Source organism: Anolis sagrei, chromosome 6 (assembly GCF_037176765.1).
Source record: "Anolis sagrei isolate rAnoSag1 chromosome 6, rAnoSag1.mat, whole genome shotgun sequence".
NCBI lineage: Eukaryota > Metazoa > Chordata > Lepidosauria > Squamata > Dactyloidae > Anolis > Anolis sagrei.
The window spans coordinates 47,652,900-47,664,992 of NC_090026.1; the positions used below are offsets into that span (position 1 = coordinate 47,652,900).

A 12,093-nucleotide genomic window follows, 5' to 3' on the forward strand; every position below is an offset into this window, starting at 1 on the left:
GGCAAAATACTGTTTGCTTACCGTTGAAAATTACCTAGGGCCGCCTCTGATTCCACCTGAACATGAGGAAGAACTTCCTGACTGTGAGAGCTGTTCAGCTGTGGAACTCTCTGCCCCAGAGTGTGGTGGAGGCTCCTTCTTTGGAATCTTTTAAACAGAGGCTGGATGGCCATCTGTCAGGGGTGCTTTGAATGCATTTTTCCTGCTTCTTGGCAGGGGGTTGGACTGGATGGCCCATGAGGTCTCTTCCAACTTTTATGATTCCAAACAAGTGAGTCCACACTGCCATATATCCCACTTCAAAGCAAACCATGTGGGATTTGATTCAGCTGTTTGGAAGGGGTCCCATTCCTGCAAAAAAGGAAAGCAGATCCGTGTCTTTTGCAAATGCAAATGCTTTGTTTGTGGGAGCTGAGAGGAACCCGCTTGAGCATGCCAAAGCAATGTGAATGGGAAGGAAAGCATCTCTCAAACTCCTTTCCAAAGTCCTCCTCCTCCATCTGAGGAAGGTTTGGCGGTTTGGCGCCGTTTTGCACGAACCCACAGACACGCCAATGTTGCCAGTCATGAGGCAAGCGATCCCTCCAAAGGGGCCAGAGGTTGTCGGAGGTGGATGTCATGAGGGCGGGAGTGCAGCCTCCCTCTGGGTCGCTTTCGCCTTCTGCACGTTGAGGAGAAACAGAGAGGAAAAGAGGAGGAGGCAAAAAGAGGCTCCCCGAAGGCGGGATGGCGGCGACGGCGGGACCGAGCTCCTTCGAGACGCTCTTTGAGGGGAAAAGGCGGTGAGTCCGGGGAGAAAGAAGTCTGGGGGGCATTGAGGCATGGGAGCCCTGCTCTGTGGGAAAGGGGGCGCTGTCCCCTCTTTAGCTCCACCCTCTCCCCTCACCCCAAAGATCAGGGAGGCTCTCTTTCCTGTCTTGTGAGGGGTTTCTTTGGAGGAGGAGAAGAATCCTCAAATCTGGAGGGAACTCTGTTGGAAGAGAGACTTCAGCCACCCCCAAATATCCCCTTCCACATTGCCCTATATCCCAGAGCATCAAGGCAGAAAATCCCACAATATCTGCTTTGAACTGGGTTTTCTGAGTCCACACTGCCATATATTCCAGTTCAAAGCAGATAGTATGGGATTTTATTCAGCTGTGTGGAAGGGGCCTGGAATTGGGAAGTGTCCGACGTGTGATCCAATACAACAGCCAGCAGAGTGTCTGCTGTGAACTCATCTTGTTGTGTTTCAAATAATAATATATAATATAGGACATTTAATCAACTCCCAAACTCACAAATTTTGTATTTTTTCTGTTTGTTTGCTTTGTTCTGATAGAAATGTCATATAATTGACTGGTTGCCCTGGCACGACAAATAAATAAATAAAATTATAATACAATATATAATGTAATATATCATACACACACACATCTATCTATCTATCTATCTATCTCTATCTATCTATTCTATATATATATATATATATATATATACACACACACACACACACACACACACACACACACATGCTCTGTGCATAATGAGTTCCTTAAAAACAAAAAATCCAATGAACGAAATCACACCAAATTTGGCAACAAAACGTCTCACAACACAAGAAGTGACCATCACTCCAAAAATTATGATTTTGTCATTTGGGAGTTGTAGTTGCTGGGATTTATAGTTCACCTACAATCAAAGCGCATTCTGAACTCCACCAACAATGGAATTGAACCAAACTTGGCACACAGAACTTCCTTGGCCAACAGAAAATACTAGCAGCACTTAGGGGGCATTGACTTTGAGTTTGGGAGTTGTAGCTCACCTCCATCCAGAGAGCACAAACAATGATGGATCTGGACCAAACTTGGCACGAATATTCCATATGCCCAAATAAGAACACAGATGGAGTTTGGGGAAAATAGACCTTGGCATTTAGGAGTTGTAGTTACTGGGCTTTATAGTTCACCTACAATCAAAGACTATTCTGAATGAACCCCATGAATGACAGAACTGGGATAAACTTCCCACACAGAACCCCCAGGACCAACAGGAAATACTTAAGGCCATCCAGTACAACTCTCTTCACTAGGGCAAGAAAATGTAATCAGAGCCCTCGTGACAAAGAGCCATCCAGCCATAGATAGATAGATAGTAGGGCTGGGCGGTTTCGTTAATTCGTAATTCGTTAAAAAATCGTTTTTTTTAATAACGAAGCAATAACGAATCCTTCTGGAGCAACTTAAAAACGAAACGAATTTTTAAATTCGTTTAATAAATGCTTCGGATTCGTTATGTATTCGTTTCGTTATCGGTTTGAGGTCGTTTCGTTATTATTTCCGCACGTCTGGGGCAAGTTTTATCGTTGTTTTTTGTTTAATTAGTGAAAAAAAATTATAATATCACACCAACAGTCAACAACAGAGGGAGAGGGAAGCTTCAGAAGTTCCCCCTGTCCCATTTGGAGGTTTTTTAGCGTATTGCGCGGTCGCGTCCGCCATTAAGGAATCGATTCGTTATTGTTTCATATTTGTTTCATTAATGTTTCGTAATTTTTTTACATTTACGAAATTTCGTAAATATCGAACTTTTTAAAAGAAAAATTTCGGAATTCTTTTAAATATCGAAACGCAAAAACCCCCAAGAAACGAATCGATTTTAGGAACAAATTTTTCCGTTGTTACCCAGGCCTAATAGATAGATAGATATGATTTGCACACACACACACAGATATAGTATCATAGATTTGAAAGGGACCCCTAAAGAAGGACTATGATATGTTGCATATTCCAGAGTAGGCAAACCAGACACTCTCCACAGCAACACTGACAAAGAAGCAACAAGACATACTGTTTACCCACAAGCATAAAAAATAAATAATAAACTTTATTTGTACCCCGTTACCATCTCCCCAAGGGACTCGGTGTGGCTTACATGACGCCAAGCCCACAATACATCAATATAAGCAATAACAACAGCAATAAAAACAATTAAAATAAAGCTCATAAACAAAAAAGCAATAAACAGTGACAGTAATACAACACACATTTACACCTATGGCTGGGCCAAATGTAATTAAAGTTTAAAAAAATAATGCTAGGCATGAACAAGATAGGAGAGATGGGGCGTTGGTGAGAGCGTACAAACAATCCTAAATCAGTGTAAAGAAATTACATATATTAGAAACTATAAATCTCAACAACTACAACTCTCAAATGACAAAATCATAATTTTTTGAGTGATGGTCACTCCTTGTGTTGTGAGACGTTTTGTTGCCAAATTTGGTGTGATTTCGTTCATTAGTTCTTTTGTTTTTAAGGTACTCATTATGCACAAAGCATTTTTATATAGAGAGATTATTATTATTATTTTCTGTACACTGTAGAATTAATGCAGTTCAAAACTACCATATTTACTTGAGTCTGATGTTCATCTTCTTTGGCTAAATAATGTTGCCAAAATTAAGGTGCGAATTAGACTTGAGTAAGAGGATGACAGGCCCAATAGTGCAGGCAAGGTCCCATTAGGAAGGCAGGTAATAGAACGGGCAAACTCGTCATCCTCACCAACTGGCTGTATATTCGATGGCACATTGGACTCAACTAAGTTCAGTACTTCAATTGCTTTGGATCAATGCTATGGAATAGTAGTGGAGTGGCACCAGCAGTCCTTGGCAGGCAAGGTGAAGACTTTATTGAATCACAGCTCCCAGGATTCCATAGCATTGAGCCATGGTGTCAAACAGCATTAATTCTACACTGGAGGTGCAACCTAGGTGGTGCCTAGAGATGAATCCAATGTAAAGAATCTAGCAGAAAGGAATAGTTGTTGGAAATAGGCTGATGCCTGCTGAAATAGTCTTGGCGGGGGGGGGGGGGGGTGTAGTAAAGATGTCTTTTTAGTTCAACAATTAGTCTATATAGCTTACTGATGCTTATTCAAAGCCCACCAGCAGGGCATGAAAGGGATAGCCTTCTGCCACTATGTGCTTACAAACAACTGCTCTTCAGAGTTTTGCTTATTTAAAAACCCAATTATTTATTTCCAGGGTTGAGCCAGCAACAAACATCTAGATCCTTCAGAACAATCTTGGCAGAAGTTGGCTATAGGGTCATGCTGGGGAAACTAGATATTCCTAGAGATATGTTCTCTCTTGTAAAGAAAAAAAGTATCAGTGTTATTATTTGTAAGGATTTTGTGCCCCTAATCCAGTGTTTCTCAACCTGGGGGTCGGGACCCCTGGAGGGGTCGCGAGGGGGTGTCGGAGGGGTCACCAAAGACCATCAGAAAACTGTATTTTCTCTTGGTTATGGGGGTTCTGTGTGGGAAGCTTGGCCCAATCCAATCATTGGTAGGGTTCAGAATGCTCTTTGATTGTAGGTGAACTATACATCCCAGCAACTACAACTCCCAAATGTCAAGGTCTGTTTTCCCCAAACTCCACCAGTGTTCTAATTTGGGCGTACTGAGAATTCGTGCCAAATTTGGTCCAGATACATCATTGTTTGAGTCCACAGTGCTCTCTGGATGTAGGTGAAATACAACTCCAAAACTCAAGGTCAATGCCCACCAAACCCTTCCAGTATTTTCTGTTGGTCATGGGAGTTCTGTGTGCCAAGTTTGCTTCAATTCCATCATTAGTGGAGTTCAGAATGCTCTTTGATTGAAGGTGTACTATAAATCTCAGGAACTACAACTCTCACGGGATAAAATCACACCACACCCCCCAACAAGCCCACCAGTATTCAAATTTGGATGTAATGGGTATTTGTGCCAAATTTGGTACAGTGAATGAACGTACATCCTGCATACCAGATATTTACATTACGATTAACAACAGCAGCAAAATGACAGTTGTGAAGTAGCAACGAAAATAATTTTATGGTTGGGGGGTCACCATAACACGAGGAAGTGTATTAAGGGGTCGTGGCATTAGGAAGGTTGAGAACCACTGCCCTAATCGCAGATAGTGTGATAAGGTGACTGTGCTTTTTTATCTTAATCTCCTGCCATTTCATTCTATGGGACGACCCTGAGTTTTACTTCTGCGATGCTGGGAGAGCTCCACTCTCTACTTTGTCCTCACTATGCATTATTTATCTATTTATGTAAGGATTTTTTCACCTCTCGGCCCACCAAGATCCCAAAGGCAATGCACAATAGGTAAAACCCCTTCTAAACATGTAATAAATAGCTTAAAAACTCAAGACTACTTAAAAAGAGATAAAAATAGCCTTAAAACAGTTTTTAAAACAACCAGAACAGATGGCTTTAATTGTAAGATCCAAAGCCTAGCCAAAGTGGTACAATCTATACTGTTTTATAGTCAGGATGCTGCTGCAGAGAAAGTTCTGTTATGAGAGGGACAGTCTTCCAGATATTCTGGCTGCTAGCTGTTTAATTTTATATATCTCTATCATGACTCTGTTTTTCTTGGTCAATTCAACCTGTCTATAGGCTTGAAACTGCCATATATTACCTGCAAATCTCTGGAGTGATTGGGAACGTCTGCCACCTATTGCTTGACATTGGTACTGCAGGCTTCAAATACTAATAATAGGGTTGTAGTTTTTTTCGGGCTATATGGCCATGTTCTCGAGCAGTGGTTCTCAACCTGTGGGTACCCAGGTGTTTTAGCCTACAACTCCCAGAAATCCTAGCCAGTTTACCAGCTGTTATGATTTCTGGGAGTTGAAGGCCAAAACATCTGGGGGCCCACAGGTTGAGAACCACTGTTCTAGAGGCATTCTCTCCTGACGTTGCAGGTTTTTCGGGCTATATGGCCCGAATCAACCCAGTGATTCCAGCCATGAAAGCGATAATACATATTAATAACAGTTGGTCCTACATATTTATGGGTTTAAGTTTTGAGGATTTGAGTAATATGGCCTCTCTATGGATCAAGGTGTTTCAGTGTGACACATGGGTCAATGGAGTTGTGCTGGAGGACCTATTATTTTATAGAGAACACATTTGGTTGAGGTTGATTACAGAGTTGCATTGGAGGACCTTAAAAGTGTTCTCTCACTTTTTTTATAAAAAAAAGCATTTTTATTTGCTTTTCCCCATTTCTAGGGGGATCCTGCATCCCTAATTCCAGTTGAAGGCTGTCTGTAGTTTAAAATCCAGTAATATTAAAACTAAAAAGAAATGGGTCTCCTTCATATGCAGATCAAGTTCCAAGTGTCTTGGAGGGATAGTTTTCAATAGACACATATACTCGTGTTATTATAAACTCTTTTTCTGAGGTTCCTCACCCTGGAACTTCAGAAATATTGTTCAGCCTAACCTAGTCTATAATAAATTAGTGTCATGCAGAGGAGGAAAGAAAAAAAAAAACAACAGGATTTGTCCACTGTAAATAAGAGCTGCTTAGTTGAAGCAGACCAGACATCATTTAGTTATATTAAATCATTTTTGTTGATGTTGCAATTTTCAGGCCAATGGTAAACATGCAATGGCCAAAGTTGCATAAAAGGGATTAAAACATTTTGAGTTCAAGAAAATCTGGGATGCTTCCAAATGCCATCACAGTATGTGTGGCCACATCCCTCACATATGTATGTGTGTGCCTTCGGGTCACCTGTCAACTTATGGTGACCCCATGAATTTCGCAAGGTTTTTTCCCCTTTTTCTTTTGGATCATTTATTTATTGATTTTGTTGCAAGCAATCTAATTAACAAAGTAACATGCATTCAGGAAAAGAGAAAGTAATGACATACTACATAATACTGAAATCCTCAACTAATAAATTAAAAGCTAACGAAATAAAACACTAAACGCTAACTGAGACTTAAGCCTCCCGCCATTCAAAACTGTAAAGCAAGACTGGAAAAAGAAAAAAAAAACATAATTCAACCATTACAAATCCAACGAAATAATTCTACTAGAATTTTTAGTGATGACAGCCTCAGATTGTTCCATCGTTAAATTTCTTTTTGCTCAGAAGCCCATAAACTCTTTGTGGTCTTTCAAAAAATCTTCAGTTTGTTTATTATCCTTTAGAAGCCAAATGGGTTTGGCACTTTGGACTAACTTTGCGGTCTTAACAACAAATTCTTCTGTCGTCAGTATTTCAATTAATTTCCAGGTTTAATTTCGTAGGGTTTCCTTCGGCAAGGAATTCTCAGAGGTAGCTTTTCTAGTTCCTTCCTCTAAAATAGAGTAAAATAGTAGCTTATCCCACAAAACAGGCCGGCAGAATGTTGGATTAGTGAAAATGTTGGATAATAAGGAGGGATTAGGGAAAAGCCTATTAAACGTCAAATCACGTTGTGATTTTACAAATTAAGCACCAAAACATCATGTTTTACAACAAATCAACAGAAAAAGCAGTTCAGTACACGGTAAAGTTATGTAGTAATTACTGTATTTATGAAGTTAGCACCAAAACATCGCAATGTATTGAAATAGCTGTGGATCTGGGTGGGAGGGAGACTGTGTTGGATAATACAGAACGTTGGATGAGCAAAGGTTGGATAAGCAAGACTCTACTGTATAGCCTGTTGCCTTGGTGATTTTCCATCCAAATACAAACCAAAGCTGACCCTGATTAGCTTCAAACATTAGCTAGGATCTGATGTCGTTAGTGTATTTTGGCCATTAGCTTCCGATACTACCAAAATATATTTTTTTCAGTATTTTCCTCCTTAATGAAGAAAATACTGAATAAAACTGCTGTGTTTTATTGAGTCTTAAGTTGGTTGGGGGTTTTATGGTGTTTTATGTAATTTGTTTATGTGGACCTTATTGTCTTTGTGTTATTTTACTTATGTACTTCGTTGTATTTATATGTTTGCACTATTTAATGTTTTTGTGAGCTGCCCCAAGTCCCTTTGGGGAGATGGTGGCAGGATATAAATAAAGTTTTATTATTGTTTATTATAATGGTTTGTTTTTTTCTGGTGAAAAGAAGAGAAGAACCAGTGAAAAGAGCTTATAGTTGGAAAGTGTTACTTATTAATAAATATGCTTAAGGCTGCAGTTGTTCTTTCACTGAAATTTTCATCATATTTTCATCTCATTTGATTCTCGCTGTCATAGCTCGTCGGAGCACATTGGAGGAGATGTTTACTTTAATTGCCGGGGAGGAGGGAAGAAAAGAAGATGAATGAGGGCTTTTATTAACCAAACTATTTTACTGAAATAATGTACTCATCCAGTAGGGTGGAGAGGGTTGCAACATCTGTAAAGAGAGTGGGCTGCACGTTTCAAATTATTGTTAGTCATAAAGCACCATGAAAGGAGAACCTCATGCCTTCTTGCTGAATGGTTGAGATGCATATAATGTTCATGCACTGTAATAGGGGGAGGAGAAAAGGGGTTGTGCTGGGCTTCGTCAAACAATAGCTGGCTGGGAACGTCTTTCTTCGGCTGTCAAAACTTGTTTTCTCATGAGCAGGGAAAGCATTTGCTCATCCCGGGAATGTGTGCTGTCCTAATGGTGATTTTGCCACCTTTAGACATTTTCCCATGTTTGGCATCCAGTTTCATTGTGCTTTTTTGTCCCACATTTCTTGATGCCTCCTTGGGCTGAGTTGGTTTTATCCGTCCTGGAAACCGCTGGAAACGGTAAGTATTTGTGTGATGTGCATGCGTTGCCTCTGAAAACAAAGGAATCATCAATTTATTGCGGAAACTTAATTTTTTAAAAGCATGTTCTGATTTCAAGACTAAATTAATCTTTTCGTAAAATAAATAAGTAATGATTTGTAGTAATCGTTTAGTGTAATAATTTCTTTACTTAAATATTTATTTTATTTGCTTTTTAAGAAGAGTGAAAAAATGCTTCTATAAACTTAGTTCATTTGAATCCAGTGACACCTTTACTTGAATCAAAGTGTTTGAAATAGAGATAGAACATAAGAGTTCTGGCACATTATTATTTCTTCTTCGTTTATGGTTTATGAAGAGAAATTGCAAACTGAGTTTATGAGAAACATTAATGCATTTACTGTATTCATTCTGCATCTTTTTGAGGGGATGCATTAGAAAATTATGAGTTAATACCATAATTTATTGTGAAAGTAACTAATCCTTTAAAATCCTTTTAAATATTCTTGGACATTGCTTTGCATAGATATTTCAAGAAAAGCATGAACTGACAATATCCATTAAAATGGTTAAGTATGTGTATTTACTAGCTTGACACTATGGCATCCAGACTTTGTTCTGAAACCAAACCCTTTCTCTCACATTTCCAAATAATTGTTTTCCATTGCGCTGTATTTATATTTACCGCCCATTTCTTTGTTAGTTTGCAAAAAAATGAGAACATTATAACAACACTTGCAGTTACCGCTTTGAATTTTCTTGAAAATATTTAAATCCTTTTTTTTCTCAAACAGAGGAGAAAAACAGAAGCAAAGATGCTTCTTATAGTTTCAACAGGAATTACAGGAAAGTCTCTCTGTACAAAAGTGCATTTGGTTTTAATGTGCCAGAAATTTGTTTAACGCCCAGTATAAAATGTTAACAAGTTGTGTAGACCGTGACTTGAATATTTGGGGGTGTGGTCATGTACTGTAGTTGTGTTTAGTTTTTGTGTATTTGGCATTATTGTTTGATCTTTGATGCTTGACTTAACTTTTGCTGTACCTCATGTGTATTTAGTTATGGTCAACATTTTAGGCTCCATGCAATGCATTTCAGAAGACCACAAGCAGTAAGCCAGTCCTTTTTTCCATGCCTCTTTCCAGCTGCTTTTGGAAAAACATTTCTTACGTGCAGCATTTGTCCTTATTGAGTTTAATTCTGCTTTTATCAGTGGAATACAGCATTTATCAAGACCATTTTGTAACTTCAGTTTCAAAAATGTGTTCACTGCTTCCAATCCCACTCTGTGTGGTGTCACTTGCTGTCTTTTGGATGTTAACATATCTAGAACATATTAGAAGTTCTTTTATGCAATCACTGTTCTGAACTTAGCATGGAATTGAAAGTTACCATGGTCCCTTCCCAGCGAAACGTACATTAAGAATCTGTACTCTTAGATGTTTATGAGACCTTGTTATATCATTGCCATAAATTTCATTAATATTTACTAGGATTGTTTTTTATTGAATTAAATGAATCATTCTCAGTTAAGGTGGATCTTTAGTTATTTTTTATTACACGTGATGCAGTGGAACATACAATACTATGCTTTCTCATTTGCTTTTGAAACTAGTGATTATCTAAAGCAGGGGTCCTCAAACTTCTTAAACAGAGGGCCAGGTCACAGTCCCGCAAACTGTTGGAGGGCCGGATTATAATTTGAAAAAAGAATGAATTCCTATGCACACTGTATGTATTTTATTTGTAGTGCAAAAAAAACAAACACTTAAAACAATACAGTAATTAAAATGAAGAACAATTTTAACAAATATAAACGTATTAGTATTTCAGTGGGAAGTGTGGGCCTGCTTTTGGCTGATGAGATAGGATTATTGTTATTGTGTGCTTTCAAGTTGTTTCAGAATTAGATTGACCTTGAGCGAGGGCCAGGTAAATGACCTTCGAGGGCCATATCCGGCCCCTGGGCATTAGTTTGAGGACCCCTGATCTAAAAAACTTGTTGTACAAAGAGAAGGACACTTATATCCTGTGTGGTCTAGCAGTGACATGGTTTCAATGAAAATCTGAAAATATCTGTTTCTTATTTGCTAAGCTAGTTTTATTCCTCCTTAGTTTATTCTTCACCTTTCAGACAGTCACCAGACTTAAGGAGACTCATAACAAACTGCTGTCTGGTGGACCCATTGTCTAAGGAATTATAGAAGAAGAAAAATTAAACAATGGCAGTTTGTGAGGTGCCAGCTACTAAATTAACAAAACAAAACAAAACAGGAAGTACAGATAGAGTCTCAATCATTGCCAGTGGTTTTTCCTAGGATGTTTGGTCTCTTGGAAACTTCTAAAAGACAAAACCACCAACTCAGCCTTTTAGCTAACTAGAAGTTCCAAAAGTAGCTAAAAACAACATCACAATAAAATCCATATGACAACTGCAACTCACTGGGAATTGGTTGTGTTCCAGGAGGAAATTCTTCTGTGTAAAATCCCAAAAGGAAATATGTTAATTTTATCTGGATATGTAGAAGAGAATTTACGCAATGAACAAACCATAACACTGTTACCCTGATAGGTAGAAAGACTGAAGCACCCACATGGAGTTTAAATGGGTGGTGGAAACATGGGCATAAAAGGCTTCTACTGTTTGCCATCTGATTTCCAATTCAAAAGTGCTGAATGTAAAGCCCTATACAGCTACAGTCCAGGATATATGAAGGACTGAGCTTTAAAGAAAGGCATTCACTCTGTCCCACTGTCTTCCAAGCCATGTTTCTTGGGAACTAGGGCTAAAACCTTCTCAGTGGTTGCTCCAACACTTTGCAACTTGCTTCTTAGGGCTGTTAGAATATCCCCTTCCTTGCTGCAGGAAAAATCCTATTCCTGCAGGCATTTAGGAATTGACTACAGTGGGCTTTTCATAGAATCATAGAGTTGGAAAAGACCACAAGAGCCATCTAGTCCCCTGTCACATAGGAATACACAATCGAAGCACTCATGGATTGACAATTGTATTTCATATTCTGACTTCTAATTACTTTAAAGGGTTTTAACTCTATATATTGTTAACTGACTCTTTAAAATAACTTTTATATATGTTTAGAGAGTGGTAGAGTTTCCTTCTCTGGATGTTTTTAAGAAGAGGCTAGATGGTCATCTGTCAGGAGTTTTTTGAGTGTATTTTCCTGCATGGCAGCAAGTGGGATTGGATGGTCCTTGTGGTCTCTTCCAACTCTATGATTCAATGTTCTTTATGTTTTTAATGTGTTCTAGATTGAATATTCTGTAAGCCACCTTGGCTCTCAAAATGGGGGGAAAGATGGGATAGAAATGAGTAAGGTGGTAGTGATTCTGATACTACTGCTGCTGATTATTATTATACATAGTTTCCATTCTATGGCGTCTTCAAACCCCTGTTGACATCAGAATTCTTCACAGATGGCATGCAAAGGACTGCATAGCAATGTTCGACACAACATGTTTACAGAATTACTTTACTTGGGAACCCTGACTTATCAGGATCCTCAGTCCATAATGATGACCCCACACTGCATATGGCT

General features: G+C 38.9%; 1 protein-coding gene across 3 annotated transcripts in view; it reads left to right on the forward strand.

The window, feature by feature from the left end:
- Nucleotides 1-488: 488 nt before the first annotated feature.
- Nucleotides 489-12,093, forward strand: part of GJC1 (gap junction protein gamma 1) — a 41,676-nt gene continuing 30,071 nt past the window's right edge. For 2 of the 3 annotated variants that reach the window (XR_010910172.1, XM_067470086.1), the window contains exon 1: nucleotides 8,035-8,554. The gene's annotated coding sequence lies outside the window, so the exon portion shown is untranslated. Of the gene's footprint in view, nucleotides 783-8,034; nucleotides 8,555-12,093 lie in introns of those variants that run through there. The other variant, XM_060781204.2, reaches the window with a different exon arrangement.